The sequence below is a fragment of the Furipterus horrens genome, unplaced genomic scaffold (genome assembly GCF_987537825.1).
Source record: "Furipterus horrens unplaced genomic scaffold, mFurHor1.1.pri manual_scaffold_11, whole genome shotgun sequence".
NCBI classification, from domain to species: Eukaryota; Metazoa; Chordata; class Mammalia; order Chiroptera; family Furipteridae; genus Furipterus; species Furipterus horrens.
In genome coordinates this window covers 27,228,185-27,246,114 of record NW_028327181.1, presented here as the reverse complement: position 1 = coordinate 27,246,114, position 17,930 = coordinate 27,228,185, and the positions used below count along the sequence as shown (strand labels likewise).

Genomic DNA, 17,930 nt, shown 5'->3' with positions numbered 1-17,930 from the left:
GGCTAAGTATGGTCTCCCGTTCATCAGGGCACCTAGACCTTTTGTTCCGGTTGATTGGTTTCTTCCCTTCTTTCTGAAAACGGTCAAATAGATACTTAGGGATGTCTGATGTCCCACCCACCCCCATCCCTCTTTGGTCTATTTCTCCCTATATGTTTTACTATTTCATCCCCATCACCACCACCATCACCATCATCATCATCCAGTCTCATGTTTTGTTTTCTAAGCCTCACTCTGAGCCTTCTCATGTTCATTAAGAACAAGCCAAAGGTGTATTACAAGGAACGGTGCCCATGTTAAGGAAGGGCTGGGCCCACACACAGCGGAAGAAGGGCTAGTGCTTTGTGCCAAATGCAAAATGTAACGTTTAAGGTTAATGGCATCACCCTTATTGTTACTGGGTATGAATGATTAGAAGTAACACCAGGACAAGTGTTAAGCAGGTCCTTTCTATTTTCTAAAACTTAACAAGTGAATACCTAGAAAAAGCAAAATCTCGTGTTTCTTCGAAGAGTGAAATCCAAGGCCCCAGATTCTCTAAGTCCTCATGTTTATTTACCCTGATGCGTGAGAGATGGTGAAACTCTTGGTGAGGATTTTCAAAATGTTTCAGCGTGTGTCATTTTAAGCATGAACCAGTAACAACGACAGTGAAATCTAGTAGGAAGCAGCGAAGAACTAAGGGAGACATGTTGTTCTTGGAGGCACTGGGTCTCCCGTTAGGGACGGACCAGGGAGGGCTACGAGGAGCACGGTGAGTGGAAGGTCCCAGAGGAGCTTTGCTGGTCCGGAAACAATCCTCCTCTCCTAATTACCTCCTGAGGATGGCTGCAGAAAGCGAAGCGGAGGCCCCGCTGAGCTCCTTAGGTGGCTTCAGTGATGTTGGAGCTACAATAAAATAACAAATATGTTATAAACAGCCTTAGCTTTATGGGGAGCTACACACGGAGAGCCAAGAGGGAGGTAAAGTGCCTGATTTAAGCCATTTCTTTACAAGATTCCCGGCTGCTTCAGTTTTTAACGAGGGGAGGAGAAGGGGCTTTGGAAATGCTTTAGATTGAGTATTTATAGGAACCAAGATGCACCAGGCCTCTCCCTTACCTGTTTCTGCCCTGATTCCTCAGTGCACAAGATGAATAATTTACCAAAAAGCACATGCAAGTATCTCTTTATTATTCATTATAATGAACTGAGACATGAGTAATTCTCCATTCTGCTGGAATCCCCAAGGGCTTAACTTAACCAGACTTTACTTGCTTTCTCCGTTAATTTGAATGGAAGGAGACTCTTCTTTCTGGACTTGTGGCCTAACTAGGGCTTGTGCTAGTTGATATGAGCCTGGGAATAGGAGAGTGGGAGAACCAGACTGCTGATGGCAAGGACAGTGTAAAGTCAAGTTTTAAGAGCACCAGTAGCAGATCTGTTGGCTGCCAGGTAACAAAGTGTTACAAAGCCATTGTCAAAGAATAATAGGGATCCCCTATAATTTGTGTATGCTCAAGAAGTGCATAATGATTTTCAACATTCACCTGAGTAAAACAATTTAGGAGGTGAGTTCATGGATTTAAAAGTGTGAAGTAAATTATACATTTTTCAACCAACCAAATATTTACTTTTTATTTTTAAAATTTTTTGTTTTCCCCTCTTTTCTTCCTCCCTCCCTATCGTTTTTCCCTTTCTATCTCTATACATTTATTTATTTAAAAACCATGGTAAGGAAACTCAGCCTTCCCACATTATAATGAATAACTTTGTTTGTTTTTATGAACTATCTCCTCAAACCCTCTCAGTAACAAATTTCTATAGAGAGATCCTCGTCTCTACAGAACACGATAAGATCAGCCTGAGTGTTTTGCACTCACTTGAGGTGTTATTGCATACATGTTTCTGCCCCTTCCTCAACACATGAGTAAAATGTAGGCAAGAGAAATTCAGGTTGCTTTCAGGTCAGGCTTCATGTTCTTGTGGTTTCCTCTAGGCATGCCAGAGTGTTCCAGGAGCAAAGAATACCTTCTTCCTCCCAGACTGACAACTTGTGGCACAGAACTCTAGGTGACGAAAATTGAAAGCAACAACTCTCTGCACCTCAACTGGAAACATTTGCAAAAGTTTCCTGTGGCTTTACTATCCCCAGGGAATCTGTCTTTGGGCCTCTCATGGCCCAAGGAAAGATTTTTGCCTGCCTTCTCTTTTATTTTTTTAAGGGGAGCTAGTTCGCATAATCTATATAAAATAAGCCACTATGATGGAAAAGATGATTGGCTTATTAAAAATATATAACATACATTTTTAAACAAACAGAATTGACATTCCACAGCAGAAGTGCTGTGAGAACAGACAGGCACTGGCGAAAGGACCACTTCCCATTCCTCCTCTGTCCCTGCCCATCTGTCTGTTTAATGAGGTTTTATTTTTCAAAACTCAATTAAGGTTTTATTCAGATGTATAGTCTCTGCAGGATGACAAAGATGAATCAAGCAAACTTATTAGTCTCCTAGATGGCCACAAAGTCACAATACTTGAACACATACAATCTCTATTCCCACACTTGAGACAATGTAGCCTATGGGCTAGAATCCAAAGAGGTCGATTTCATACTTTTTATCCAAATTTATAACTGATATATGTGTAGATTGGAAAATTAACACTAAGGAAACATCAAAATTATTGTAATGCTTTGGGTCTCATTATTTGTTAGTTTTGAGTAATTACAGAAATATAATAGCAAACATTAACTGACTACTGTGCTTTCAGAACCTTGATAATAGTATTAAACTGATTATTTTTTGATACTCACCACAATCTATAATTTTTAAAACATGATTTACATTTATGAATGAGAAAACTGATGCACACAAAGGATCAACAATTTGTATAAATTACAGACCTGTGACTGGAACTCATATACCTCTTACTAAAATATTTATTCTCTTAACCAATATATTACAAAAAATTCCTTTAATAGTATAAAAGCTAATCAATTTTCAGCATATTTTTTAGTTCAGCAATAAATCAGTCCATTAGAAGTTTCTGACAAGTTTCACCTGAACCCCAAAGGGGAGGCTTTGATTATGCTCAGGTTGGTAGAAAGAAGAATGACCATTGAGGTTTTGTCTGTCTTTGGGATTCCACAATCCCTTACATTATATGTGGGAAGTTATTTGCAGGTAAATCCATGCACTGTAATTTCTGCACTGCCACAGCCTTCGCTCCCACGATACTCGTGCTGGGAGCCTGTGGCTGACTTGCTCCATTCTTCAAAAAGATATCAAGCTCCCCAGACTCTCCCCTGTTAATTTAAAATTTTAATTTATACTTTGCCACGGATGATACCAAGACAGACATAGTCGCAAGTAAATATGTCAGGATAATCTATTGAATGAAATTAAAATGGTGTGTGCTTGGGAAACATTTTAATTTCATCTTGCTCATTTCTTTGCCAACTATAATGAACAAATCAGGAGGCTGAGTTTTAAAGCTGTGCAGAATATAGAGGAAGGGGCAGCAGAGTAGGAGCCAGGTGACAAATAACATGAATTGTGAATCATTCTGTTCCGTGTGGCTTTGCAAGGCATCCCTGACTAGCCACAGGGCAGATTCCGAAGCAGCTGTCTAGGACAGGTAGGCAGGTGTCAAAGCCGATGCCCTCTTTGCCATTAACAGCCCCTCATGGAATTCTGTACCAATGGCAAAGACCCGAGGGGCCAGGAATATGGGGCTGAGTGATGGCAAAGGAGAGACTTATTATTCTTAACTTAAAAGTACTTTTTTCCTTTACCCAAGTGTTCATTGCTTCTGAACGGCTTTGTCTTATGCTGTACGACTCCCTTTTAGGACAAAGTCACAAAAGGAAAAGGTGGGGGAAAAGGGAGGCATCCCAAAGCCAGGTGGAGATTCTAAATATGACCTGGGCCATTCAGCCATGACTTGCCCAGCTCTGTGGAGAGACCCTTTGCTAAAATCTGAGCTTGTCCTTCAACTAACCTAAAATGCACCCTTACCACGGCCTCAGAAAAACTGTCTTATTAGCTAGCGATGTCTCCTTGGGATGGGAGTGGGGCCCTTGGAAGCATGTTCACTTTTCTTTAGGGTCCTGCAGAATATGTGCAGTAAATGTCACTTAGAGAAATGGAATGTAGTGCTCCCAAACTGTGACCTAATGCAATTCATTCCATTGTGAGCCTATCCCCGGTCACCCCATGACTCTCCTCCCCTTCAGCACTTACACAGTTTGCACTGGATTTCAGTAATGTCTCAATCAGCTTGGCAATGGAATGTTCTGGGTACCTGGTGCTTCTGGGCTGAGGGTTGCCCTGTCTCTGCAGTGAAGCCACCCAGGCAAGGACGCCACCCGCCTCAGCTCTGGGGCCCGCAGGCCAGCTGGATTCTCTTTCAGGTGTGCACAGTTGTATTGATTGATCTCTCAATTACGTGTTTTTAGAAATACAGCATTTTACCAACCACTGGTCATCAATCTAGAAACCAGCCCATCAACCACTGTGTCAACACACTGTGCACCAGGCCTGATAAAAATACAAAGTTAAAATTCTCTCAATGGCTTTTGCTGAGAAAAATCAACCTTAGAGGGAAATAAAATCTTACTGAAGAACTCTACATAGGTCAAGTGCAAAACACTTCTGAAGAGTGAGAATTTTAGGGAGAAATGAAAATCTCATTAGAAGTGAAATCATTTGTAGGTAGACTGGGAGAACACTGGCTTGATTTGCTAGCTGATGCTAAAAATGTAAATCTCATGTTATTCCTAATCTAGTGTATTATCTGGCAGAATAACCAGTCTCGAAATGTGCTTAAACAACCCTAAATCAAATCTCACTCTTCATAAATTTGAAAATACAGAAAGAGAAGGCTTCAGCACTCTGGGAAATGATAAGCAAACGGACTCACTTGCTTACACTAACATACACACTCAGATAACAGAAGTCGACTTCCATTTCTCCAGGTGAAGCTGCAGAGCTCTTTGACAATAGTAATAGAGCAATCCATTAAAAAAAAAAAAAAATGTTTACTAGTTGCCAGGTACATTTCTGACTCTTTCACATGCATTATTCCATTCAGCCTCAAAATAACGTTAATAAAATTAGGAGGTAAAAATGTTCATCCTACTTCACAGACAGAGAAAGAGGGGTTCTGAGGGGTTAGACCAAATGCCTGTCCTAGGGTCTGAATGTAATACAGCCATTATCTGTCTGATGTCAAGGCCGCCTTCTTGGCACCACAATGCACTGTCTCTCTCATCCTCAGTTCACATGTCATTAAAACCCATGAAGAACTCTCCCACACCGTCACTCTCAATATTATGAGGATCCACCTAGAGGATCCATCTGACTTCCAAGTTAGTTAAAGCCCTCATTGACAAGGGCCATCCCTGCATGATCACCCCATATTTCTAGTACTTTCCACCACATGTAGTTTCTTTTATTCTGACTCATTTGCTCAGGGGCCTCATTAAGACTTCCAGTGTATCAAACCCAACAATTTCTTTCTATCCATCAGTCCCTCCTATGTTCACTTATCCTTTTGCTCCATCATTTTTAATTTCTTTGATCCTTGGCTTGTTCTCTCTTGCTCGTCTGGCACACTCCAACATTAGATGAACCCGGCCCTCCATATTGTCTCTGCCTGCAGCTGAGCAGCTGAGGAAAGCTGGAGAACATCCTCAAAGCTGGCAGAGCGTTGTCACTCTAAATCCTTGCCCAGCAATGACAAATGGGACCTAGCACCGCCTGTGCATCCTAGCACAGTTCCCCAGTAATTTCGCTCTCATTTTTATGCAACAGCTATTTCACTTTTTTTTGCACCTGCTCTCCCCTTTCTCCTACTCTCCCATTTACCTTCAACTGATACCTTTGCCCCCTACTTTGGAGAAAATAGGAAGCGTCACTCAGTAGCCCTAGCCAGGTCCACAAACATAGCTGTGTTTCTCGTATTTTTTTTCTTCTCTTACAATAGAGCAGATGAAGCACCTTTTCCTTCATGTGCTTTAACTTCCATCCCTTTTCAGCTTTATTGTAATTTTTCTCTCTCAGTTACCACCCTTCTCCGGCATCATCAGTTGTTCTCATTTGATAGACTAATCTCGTTAGCATTTATTTATATATTGCGATGTGAGAAGGCTGGGTCTGGTTTTACTCACAGTTGCGTCTCTGGTGGATAAAGTTGGGCTACTCAAAGTGTGGTGTCCACTGCATCAACACAAGTTCAAAGGTTATCAGAAGTGCAGAATTTTGGTCCGCACCCAGGCCTAGTGAATTAACAAGATGCACTGCTAATATCTGTGAATATAAAAGCTCACACCCTGGCTGGTGTGGCTCAGTGGACTGAGTACCTGCCTGTGATCCAAAGGGTCACCAGTTCGATTCCCAGTGAAGGCACATGCCTGGGTTGCGGGCCAGGTCCCTGGTTGGGGGTGTGCAAGAAGCAACCACATATTGATGTTTCTTTCCCTCTCTTTCTCCTTCTCTTCCCCTCTTTCTAAAAATAAACAAAGTCTTTTAAAAAGTTCAAAAAAATCCTAGCACCCAGTAAATCACCAGTAAATATTTATAAAATGAATAAATAAGTCCCCAACTGTTTCCACGCTTAAATCAAGAAGCAAAAACAAAACACAAGTGCTCAGAGTAGCCTAATGCCCTTTCTAACTTTATTTCTCTCCTCCCTTTTGCTGCCAACATTCTTGAAAGGGTTGTCATCTCGCACTGCACTCTTTTCCCTCCTTGCCCCCTTTCTTCCCTCAGGCGCCTACCCCTTCCTTAAGCTGCAGACCCTCTTGTCACTTGACTATTCTCTCATGTTGACAGGGATACAATAGCCCATCACTCATTCTTCAGCTGCTTGTCCTGCCACAGTTCCTTCTTCAAAAGGAGTCCAGCACATTCTTGTGTGTGAAAAGCATAGTTTAGATCATGGCACGCCTCTATTTCAGCCTATTCAGGTACTCCCCATTACACCTGTGAAATGTAGGCTTTGTCCTGTAGAGATGTGCACCCCCCCGCAAGCCTCCTGCAATCTACCCATTTTCTCACACGCCTTGCTGGGCCACTCTGGCTTTCGTTCCATTCCTTGCCGAAGTCCACGTTTGTCCCAGGGCCTGTGCCTCTGCCCTGTCCTCTCTTGCAAATGCTCTGTAACCAACCCATGTACCTGGTACTCTTAGTTTTCAATCTTGGATTAATTGCCACTCCCAGAGACAGGAAAGCCTATCTCTAGACTGCGTATCTGAGCAGGGCTTCCCACACCAGCCCCCGTCCATGATGGTGCTAGTGGTCGCCCCGCTCAGTGTGTAGTATAGGGATACTGTCGAGGTTTGTCGATTACACACTCCTCCCACAGATCTGAAAGTACCATGCTTAGCATCTTATCCCAAAGGCCTAATAGCATGTCTGGCACTGGGTGTGTGCCTTATAAATATTTGTTAAATGAATGAATGAATGTATACTTTGTAATATATTCATGAAGGTGATAGGGTAATTTTTAATTCTCTTAGTATTCTGTCATCTGCTTGAGTTCAAAAGAGTCTAGAAGGCAGGCACTGTCTCTCATAATGGTTTTGGTTACTGCTTTTGTTTTGGCTTTGCCTGTGTCTTCTTGGGAAACTAATGAATTTATCTTTCCCACACATCCTGTGGATTTACAGAGTGGCGTGAATTGTGGGAAGAAGCCAGCTCAATCATTCATTATTGTCGTCAGAGTGTGCCTTTGTTTTTTTACCTACCTCTTCCTTTCATAATTATGCTGAGCTACACTATTTCTGATAAGGATTCTCCTCTTCTTGCCTCCCACAGCCATGCAGTTTAACTCCTCTTGTGGCTGAGAGCAAGTTCCACCTCTTTGTGGAGCCATCTTTCCGCATAAATCACTGCCTTCCCTTCCCGCTCCCGTATCGGAGGCTGGGCTCCGCACTGCCTTCAGCCCGGCTGCCTCACGTGGGTGGCGAGGAGTGTGAGGTTGCAGTCTACGCAGGCAGAGCCCGTCCTGGGCTGTGGGGCCGGAAGTGGCCCGGCCTGCTTCGGGACACCGTGAGCACTGTCCTGATGGGCTCATCCATCATCGGTCATGGCTGAAACCACAGCGCATCATCATCCTGCGGACGATTTTCTGCTTCAAGTGACACTGTTTGCAGGATAACCCACATCTTCTTTGGTTTTGTTTTAAATACTCTACTTTTTCCAGGGTTCTCATGGATGTGATGTGTTTCTCCTTTTCTCTGGCTAACACTCCTCTCCTTCCTATACTCTCTCTCACACACACATACACACACCCACACCCACACCCACACCCACACAAGTGAATACACACTCACACACCAGTACCCTTTCTGTGTATTGCTATGACTCTCCACTCCAGTTGCTGTGAGTGTGGCACCATCTTCCAGTTGGAGACAACGTATAGGTACTATGCCCAGCAGCCTTCAAAACCAACATCTTGCACCCTTGAAGTATTTCCCATCCTGGACTCTCTCTAAGCAGCTCCAGCTCTTCCTGCTCTTCCACAGAGACTCTCAGATCTATTCTCCACCAATACCTCATCAGCAAATATTAGCTGTCACAGAGTTATTGCCCTTCTTGAATTTTCAGCTCTCTGAATTGTAAGGTTTCCGGTTATGTCATTTAGGGTCCTTGGTAATGCTCTAGACTTGGCTGTATTTGTAACTCAGGAAATCACTGAGTAGTTAAAGCCTCCCAGGAGAACAGCTTTGTGAAATTTAAAATATTATGGGAATTGATCTAATTTTTTAAAAAATTTTACCTTTCTCCCTTTCTTTAAAAAACCCATTTACTCCTGTTCTTTGAATTATCTAAAGCAAGATCTTCCTCCCACTTTTCAAACAAGCATTATTAATACATTTTAATACATGTAAGGTTCTTAACTAGATTTTAACTACCTTTCAATTTATGAAAAAAGGCAAATAACAAAACAAAAGCAAAACAAAAACAAAAACTAGCGTTCTGGGTACATTTAAAAATAAAATTAAAAAAATACATTTTCAGGTTTTAACATGCAACCCTACCACCTTTATCAGCATTTCTTAAATTGAGGACTTTCCAGAAGCTAATTTTAAAGGCAGAGGACAGAAGTGGGCAGAGAAGGCTCTCGGGATTCCCAGTGAAAACATTATTTAAAAAATGTTATGTATACTAAATCATAAAACTAGATATAAATGCCTTAACCATATACCTTTGTAGACCCTAAAATCCAAAATAATAAATCATACACCTATATAACCATTAAAGTCAAAATCTATAATATCAATTTAATGAAACAGATGTGTCTTATTAAAATAAATTTCAGAGTGGCAACATGAACATGGTAAGAGCATCACTGTTCACTCCAACATGTGCCAAGTGACAACCAAGCCCTCCTTCCACATTGGTTCAGTCCAACCTCAGGACCTTCATTACTATAGTAGACCTTGGCACCATTTGGCTTTTCTTGACATGAATTCATTGATGACACCATAAGTCTACCCCTGCATTTTTCTCTTTAGGCTGAGACAATGAAAGAAGTACTCACTGATGCCACTTTAATAACAGATTCAAATCTCAACATTTGAATCTCACTGTTGTCATAGCACACCCAGAGTACAGGGTGCAGCAAACATATATTTATAGTTGTGAGTATGCAAAACACAATTTGTTTTTATATTATTATTTATTAACCATTGTATTATTTTGGGGGGTTACAACTGTAAACCTACTTGTGCCCACCCCAGTATATACAATGGAATATTACTCAGCTGTGAAAAAGGACAAAATCTTGCCATATGTGGCAAAATGGATGGACCCAAAGAGTATTATGCTAAGTTAAATATCAAAGAAAGATAAATACAATATGATTTATTTATATGTATAATAAAAATAAATAAATGAACAAACAGAACAAACAAACTCATAGATACAGAGAACAAATTGACGGTTGTCAGGTAGCAGGGTTTGAGGGGATAGATGAAACAGAGGAACGGATTAAGATGCACGAATTGCCAGTTATGTGGGTACTTCTGATGCCAGTACAAAAACACTGTCTTACATCTTTTAATAATTATTAATAGGTATTTGTCATCTACTACCTACCAGGTGAACTGTGGGAGGTACTGATGATACCAAATGAAGACCACTAACAAGGTTCTTATCCATGTGATATTTGTAGTCTAACAAATAACTGTGTAAATAAATCCAGTTTTGTAAATTCTCTGAAGTCCAGGATCTTGATATTAACATTAGATTACAAAGAGATGTAGAGGTTTTGAATGATGAGTCCTTTTTAGAGATTGATCTCTGTTTACCAACGTGGACTTGTTAAGACAGAGCAATGCAGCATATTTTATGTGCTATCCCAGTAACGAGGGTAGAAATATAAAGGCATTTTCTACTTAACTTGTGTCTCAAAATGCCAGGTGTCAATTCTTTGCACACTAACACCTATAATGTTATCCGCACAGAAGAGACTGTTTGTGAGTCTTATTTCAGAGACTTGTTCTCCAGCTACCCAGATTATCTAAAGGTTTTTGCAGCTATCTGTGCGTGTAAGTGAGATGTGGCTTTTATTTGTGAGTTAGACATGATTTTCGGATGAACATTGTATCGTGTCAGATTTAAGATTGTAAAACCTTCAACATCTAGCATGCAGGCCTCAGAGGGGTATTTTCAGACCACTCTGTCTCTAACATGTCCCCGGTGCCCACAGCACACTTCATTCATTAGTCTGGTAGTCTGTTTTTTTCCCACGACTTATTTTCTGAAACTAATATACTTATTTATACACTTCTGTTGTCTCCCTGGACATAGCTTTGAGGGGCATGACCTTGCCCTTCCCCAGCCTTTTCAGCTTCTAGAACGTTGTCGAGCACACAGAAGACAATGATTACATATCTGTTGTATAAATCTTTAATTTTGTGTTTTCAGAGGCAAAATGTAAAAAATGAAAACAAAAGTAACAGCAAAACCACAACATTAAAGCGGGCCAATTTTCAGGAAGATTTTATTATTTTGGTTAAATTCCAACCCGTGTCTTGTCTAGTGTCTTGAAGGCCGTGATTCTCACAGAGGAGACTCCAGCCCAGCGGCCCTGGCCTCAGCTGGGACTTCGTTAGCATCGCAGACCCGCAGCCCACCCGCGACCCACTGGCCCAGAAGTTCTTGGGAGTGGTGCTCAGTGATACGCATTTTAAAAAGCATTTTAGGTGATTCTGTTGCGCACTAAAGTTTGAAAAGCACTGCTTCAAGGCATGGATTTCCCCTAACTGAACCTCCTCCTCTGAAACAAAACAAATTGACCCTACATTTTAACCCCGAGCTCCACGTTCACAGTGGCATTGGAAATGATGCTTTACCGGCAAGATCTTTTCCTTTGATGTCTTTCAGGCATTTCCTTGCTCTTTCTGATTCTCGTTTCTATCACCCCTCCTCACACATGGCTAACAATGGTATAGGGATGTACAAAATCACATTCAAATACTCATTTTGTTCTCCTAAGCCATTTTATCTCTTTTGGGGCAATTAAATTAGTAGCATAAATGTGAGGGGAACTGATTGGATAAAGCCAACTAACTCGGGCCGCCCTTGTTACATGGATTCTCAAGGCACAAGCACTTTCTCTCTCTCTCTCCCTCTCTCTTCTTTAAAATTTTTTCAGTTACAGTTGACATTCTTTATTATGCTAGTTTAGGTGTACAGCGTAGTGGTTAGACATTTGTATAACTTATGAAGTGACTCCTCCACCCCAGTAAGTTTAATGCCTCCCTGACACCATCCATAGTTATTCCAATAGTATTGATTATGCTCTCTATACTGTACTTTTACATCCCAGTGACTATTCTGTAACTTCTTAATATTCTGTACTTCTTAATCCCTCCACATTTTCCACCCAGCTCCTAACCCCCTCCCCCTCTATGGAAACCATCAGTCTGTTCTCTGTATCTATGAATCTGTTTCTGTTTCTGTTTTGTTTATTTAGTTTGTTCTTTAGATTATGCATGTAAGTGAAATATAATATTTGTCTTTCTCTGACTTAGTTCACTTAGCATAATACCGTCTAGATCTAGGAGTGCTGTCACAAATGGTGGAGTAATATTCCATTGTATATATGTACCACCACCTCCGCTGCCTTGCGGCATACCTCTTCAGGGGAAAGGCTAAGGGAGTAAACCCCGACAGAAAATCCGGAGCCGGAGTCCCTAAGGCGGTTTGACGTTGTAGTCAACACCGGCAACTCCTGCGGCGCACCTGAACCCAAGCTGTATCGACTCCGTCTTTCCCTTGGACCCTTCAGCTGCGAAGAGAGGGGGGGTCTGCTGCATGGGCAACAGCAGACCCTCCATATCACCCTGCCCAGACTCTGTAGCTTCAGCTTCACTGGAGAGGACACTCCAGCGTCATCGCAAGATGTCGATTCAACACAGGAGGAGACAGATACCGTGTCACTCCCGAGTTGGACTGCACAGCCATTCTCGGCGGTGCAGATAGACTCTTAAGAAGCTACACCATCGTCTCTCGAGACGGACAGCTGCCGACGACGATATGTACCACCTTTTCTTTATCCCATCATCTTATTGATGGACACTCAGGTTGCTTCCATATCTTGGCTATTATGAATAAAGCTGCAGTAAACATAGAAATGCATATAGCTTTTCAAATCAGTATAATATATTTCTTTGGCTAAATACTCAGAAGTGGAATTGCTGGGTCACATGGTAGTGATATTTTTAAAATTTTGAGGAACCTCCATAGTGTTTTCCATAGTGTCGGCACCAATTTATAATATCACAAACAGTTCATGAGAGTTCCCTTTACTCCAGGTCCTTGCCAACACTTGTTGTTTGTTGATTTATTGATAATAGCCATCCTGGCAGGTATAAAGTAATGTCTCACTGTGGTTTTAATTTGCAGTTCTCTGATGGTTAGTGATGTTGAGCATCTTTTCATGAGTCTGTTGGCCATCTGTGTCCTCTTTGGCGAGCTTTCTATTCAGGTTCTCTGCCCATTTTTTAAATCAGATTGTCTTTTTTGGTGTTAAGTAGTAGGAGTTCCTAATACATTGTGGAGATTGACCCATTATGGTGTATATCATTGGCAGATATCTTCTTCTATTCAGTAGGTTGTTCATTTGCTTTTCTGATAGTTTCCTTTGCTGTGCAAAACCTTCTTAGTTTGATTTAGTCCCATTTGTTTATTCTTTCTTTTGTTTCCTTTGCCTAAGAAGAGATAACCAAAAAATATTACTAAGAGCAATGTCAGAGAGTTCATTACTTTTCATGTGGGAGTTCTATAATTTTGTGTCTTACATTGAAGTATTTACTCCATTTTGAGTTTATCTTACACATGGTGTATGAATGTGGTCTACATTCATTTTTTTGCATGAATCAGTCCAATTTTTCCAACACCATTTATTGAAGAGACCGTCTTTACCCCATTGCATATTTTTGCCTCCTTTGTCATAAATTAACTGAGCATAGAGGCACAAGTTTATTTCTGGGCTCTCTATTCCATTCCATTGATCCATTTGTCTGTTTTTATGCCAGTACCATGTTGTTTTGATTTCTGTAGCTTTGTAGTATAATTTGGTATCAACTGACATGGCACCTTCAATTTTTTTCTTCTTTCTTAAGATTGCTTTGGCTCTTCTGGGTCTTTTGTGTTTCTCGCAAACACTTTCTTTTTGAGGACACTATCACAGCCCTCAAGTACAGAAACTCTAGTGCCAGGCTGCCTAAGTTTTAATTCCCTGCTCTGATAGTATTAGCATGGATTTTAGGAGTCCTGAACCTTTCTGTGTTTCAGTTTTCTTACCTGTAAAATGTGCATAGATCAAGAGAATTAATATAAGAGAAGTCTTTAAATTGGCCCAGGCCCAGAATAATAACTATATAATTGTAGACATTTATTGTGATAAGAGTTATAATGAGTTCTGTTATCAAGGTCCAGTAGGAAGGATTAACTTAGAATGTAAAAATTTTAAATGCTTGAAAAGGTTTTCAAAAAATCAGAAAGTTTTCCTGACCAGCGTGGCTCAGTGGATTGGCCATTGTCTTACAAAGGGAAAGGTTGCTGGTTTGATTCCTGGTTCGGTGCACAGGCCTGCGTTGTGGGTCCAGTCCCCAGAGAGGGCGTGTACAAGAGGCAACTGATCAATGTTTCTCTCTCACATCAATGTTTCGCTCCCTCTTTCTCCCTCCCTTCCCCTCTCTCTAAAAATAAATAAAATCAGATCGTTGACATTAATGTTTCTCAACTTTTCTCTTGGATCTCCTTATTGAATATCAAAAATTCTCTTCCATGTGCTTGTTGTTAATAAGAGTCTGGAATATAGCCATAAATGTCAGGGTAGGAGCCAGATTTGGCAGAAACTTAAACATATTTTTTAAGTCTTTCCCTGCACTCTTCTTACTACTGTTGAGAGGACAGTAAAAAAGCCCTATTATGATGGAAGAAAGCAAGGAACATTAACACTACTCTTTCTTCTAAAGCGCAGAAACATTGTGAGGAAAATAACTCAACCAACATCCTCATTGTACCAAGTTTCTTTATCATTCACTAGGCTTGAGGACTGTGCAGACTTGGTGATTCAGCTCTGCCCCATTTGAGATACTGTATTACTTTTATCCAGTTATTCCTCTCTATTCACCCTCCATGCCCACTAATGAGGCCCAAGTCTGAGAGCAGGTAAATGGGGCCCTGGTCATCTAACTAGAGTATGTCTAGCCCTACCCTAGGGGTGCATACGGCTTTACACGGGCTTTGTGGCCAGGCATGAGAATCTGTTTTGGCCCTGGACATTGGATTTGGACTGACCTGTTTCAGAGTCAACCCCTGCTGGGCCACTTGGTAATTTGAACTGGTTGCATACACCCCACTCTGCAGTTGTATGTCTTATACAAGGCAGAATGAGTTTAAGGTAATGTATTTCAAGATCTCAAATTTCCCAAAATTGGCCTGAGAAAAGTGCCTGAGACTAAATTATAATTATAATTCTCCTTTCTGACTGCTTCCACTTTAGTAATTGTCCAGGAGAGAATTTTTCTTTACTTTCTTACTTTAATAGTCATTTCATAAAGTCTAGTAAAATATTAGTAGTATACTGTCTGGATATTGAGAAATTGAATGAATTTAATACTGAGTTACAAAGCCCTTTGCAAGTCAGGTATTTTCCAATTCATTGCTTTAAAAGAAATTGAAGGAGGAACTAATTGAATTGTCAGCTGTGCGATCATTAAAATAATTTTTGAAGCTATATTACTATGAATTTGGCATATATTTTGGAAAGGGTTCAAAGAATTGAGTGACATTTCTATACAAGATTTTCATTTTCATATCCTTGCTAATGTGAACTAGGGTTCTCTTAAAGCAAAAATAGGAATAGAAATAGAATTGATCCTTAGCTCTATCTCATTCTAGTAGTAATGATATTTATCTAGGGTATAATTTTAAAAGCCTCATATATTCTACTAAGAGCTATATTTCCAGTAAAATCTTACTTGTTACCTTTAATTAGTACTTAACAACATGGACAATATATTTATGTTGTTTAATCAATATTATCCTTGTATTGATAACTCATTTTAAAAGAAAATATTATTACTCAGAGCTTTGTGGTTGCAGAACATAAAAGAAATTTAAATTTACATGTAAATGTGATAGCTGATCAATAAAAGGTTTTCAAGCATAAACTATATCAGGATAAAATCTTATAGAGTACATATAATGGAAACACAAAGTTACATTTAAAAAAGGAAGGATATGCATTATATAACTGTTAAAGAAGAACTCGTTAATGAATTTTGAAAATGGATAATCAAGTCCTGGCTGGGTAGCTCAGCTGGTTGGAGCATTGTCCTTTGCACCACAGAGTTGTGGGTTCCATCCATGGTCGGGGTGCATACAGGAGGCAACAGATAAATGATTCTCTCTCGCATCGATGTTTCTCTCTCTCCCATTCTCTCTCTAAAAATCAGTAAACATATCATCAGGTGAGGATATTAAAAAAAAAAAAAAAGAAACTAGGTAATCATGAATATCAGATTACTATGATATTTAAATTCCATTACATACATACTATATATACACATTGTGATGTTTTAATTTTAAAATGTGAATATTTTTCTACAGACACACAAAAAAACACATTCTTTGCAACTATAACTTAAAATTTTAAATTATGTCAACTTAAAAACGTGCAAGGGCTTGCCTAATTGACACAATGAAAGCAAGCCTAATTGCCGTGACCTGCGCTTGTGTGATTCCAGGGACAGGGGACAGCTCTGCACTGTGCCTCCTCTCACCCCTCACTCCTGGGCGGGGCGGGCGTGCAAGGCCCTGGGACTGCACAGCTGGAGCCCCATTGTTGGGAGTTATGCAAACGGGGATTTGGTCTTTATGAACATAGAGTGGCCATCAGGATAGGGTGACCTTAGCAGTCACTTACAACTGAGAGTGAATGAATGAGTTTATCATTTTTTTCTTAAAAAATGCTTCCGAAAGTTTAAAGCAGGGAAGGTCCTCTGAGGTTTTAGTCTTCTTCATAAGTGAAATGAAAAAGTTTCCAAAGAGGAAAAAGAGTTTGTGGAAAGTGAAACTAACTTCCCAGGATTTGGGAAAAACAAAAACCCATCACTTCACTTTTTCTGTGTACCAACAGCACACTTGCTAAGAGGGGACAGAGTCATTTAATGGCACCTGAATTGTTAGGACCTAATGGTGAGTGCAGTTGGGCCCCCAAAACTCATCTCACCAATGTTACCTAGAAACAATTACAAAATTAGTTCTCATAGGAAAGTTTGAGTATGATTCTATTTCAGGTACAAACAAATCAAAACAAAATTTACCTATGTGTGTATATGTTTTTGAAGAGTGAGATATGGAAGGAGAAATAATAGACTGTCACTGAAATAATGACCTTGGGGAACCCAGCGTTGGGTGGGGATGGGATGATTAGCTTGGCCTTTATGCCTTTTTGGATTGTATTTGTTGACATGTGTAACATTTTACTTCTGTAGTTTGAAAAAAAACCAGCACATGAAGACAATTTAGAAGAGAAGGATCTCCTATTACCATTTGAAAACACCTAGTTATCAACCCCACCCCAACCTCATGGACTCCCCCTCCCCTGCCCCACACCGGCTGAGTGATGGGTGGAACTGTACATAAAAGACCTCAGCAATTGGAAGCTAGCATTGTTTCTATTCCACTTACCAACCGGGGGCAGTGCCTCTCTAGACCTGATGCTTTCCCCTTTCAATGAAGCCTGTCACTGTGGTGTGCCAGGAGCCTTCTGGTCCCCTGACCCTGTCAGGCCGGCTACTTTGCCACAGGGAAGCAGCATGTCCAAAATGTGTGCGCCCTCTCTCCCACTGCCCGTGTCTTTGGCACGCTGCCCGTCTCCGGAGCCCTGTCAGAAGGATGCCTGTTGTCAGTCAGATGGGATCAGATGGAGTGAGGAATGACAGTGCTTTTTCTGTCTCCTCACCTGGAAGCACTGGATTCGCACTCTTGTCCCATGGGGGCACACCGCCTACCCTCCGCTCGGACGTCTGGGGGAAGCAGCGGGGCTGTGATTGTATCTCTGTTTGCTCAGATGCCCCTCTAGGTGGGCACAACTTTAACCCTTTAATCAGGCCCATCCTTGCAGACCCACACCGATAAAGGATTCCTTTTTTCCTTAATTTTCCCTTGACAGGTTCTAAGCTCCTGGGAAACATGGGCAACTTACCTTCCTGACCAACAGACATATTTGTTTCTACATTAAACCTGGAAGCCAGCAGGGCACACACACCAAAAAGCGAATTCCACTTGCCTACAGCTGTTGGGAACAGTGGGTGGGAGGAATGACGCTAACGTAGGAGACATCAGTCACGTTGTTTTCTCTCCGGGCGCTGGGAGAGGAGCGGAGGAGGGCAGAGACCCTGCCCGGCCCCTTCTTCT

At 41.1% G+C, this 17,930-nt stretch overlaps 1 protein-coding gene across 2 annotated transcripts in view; it reads left to right on the top strand.

Moving 5' to 3' along the window:
* The window catches only part of OPCML (opioid binding protein/cell adhesion molecule like), a 515,096-nt gene that overhangs the window by 262,944 nt on the left and 234,222 nt on the right, over positions 1-17,930 (top strand). The gene's annotated exons all lie outside the window — the stretch shown is intronic.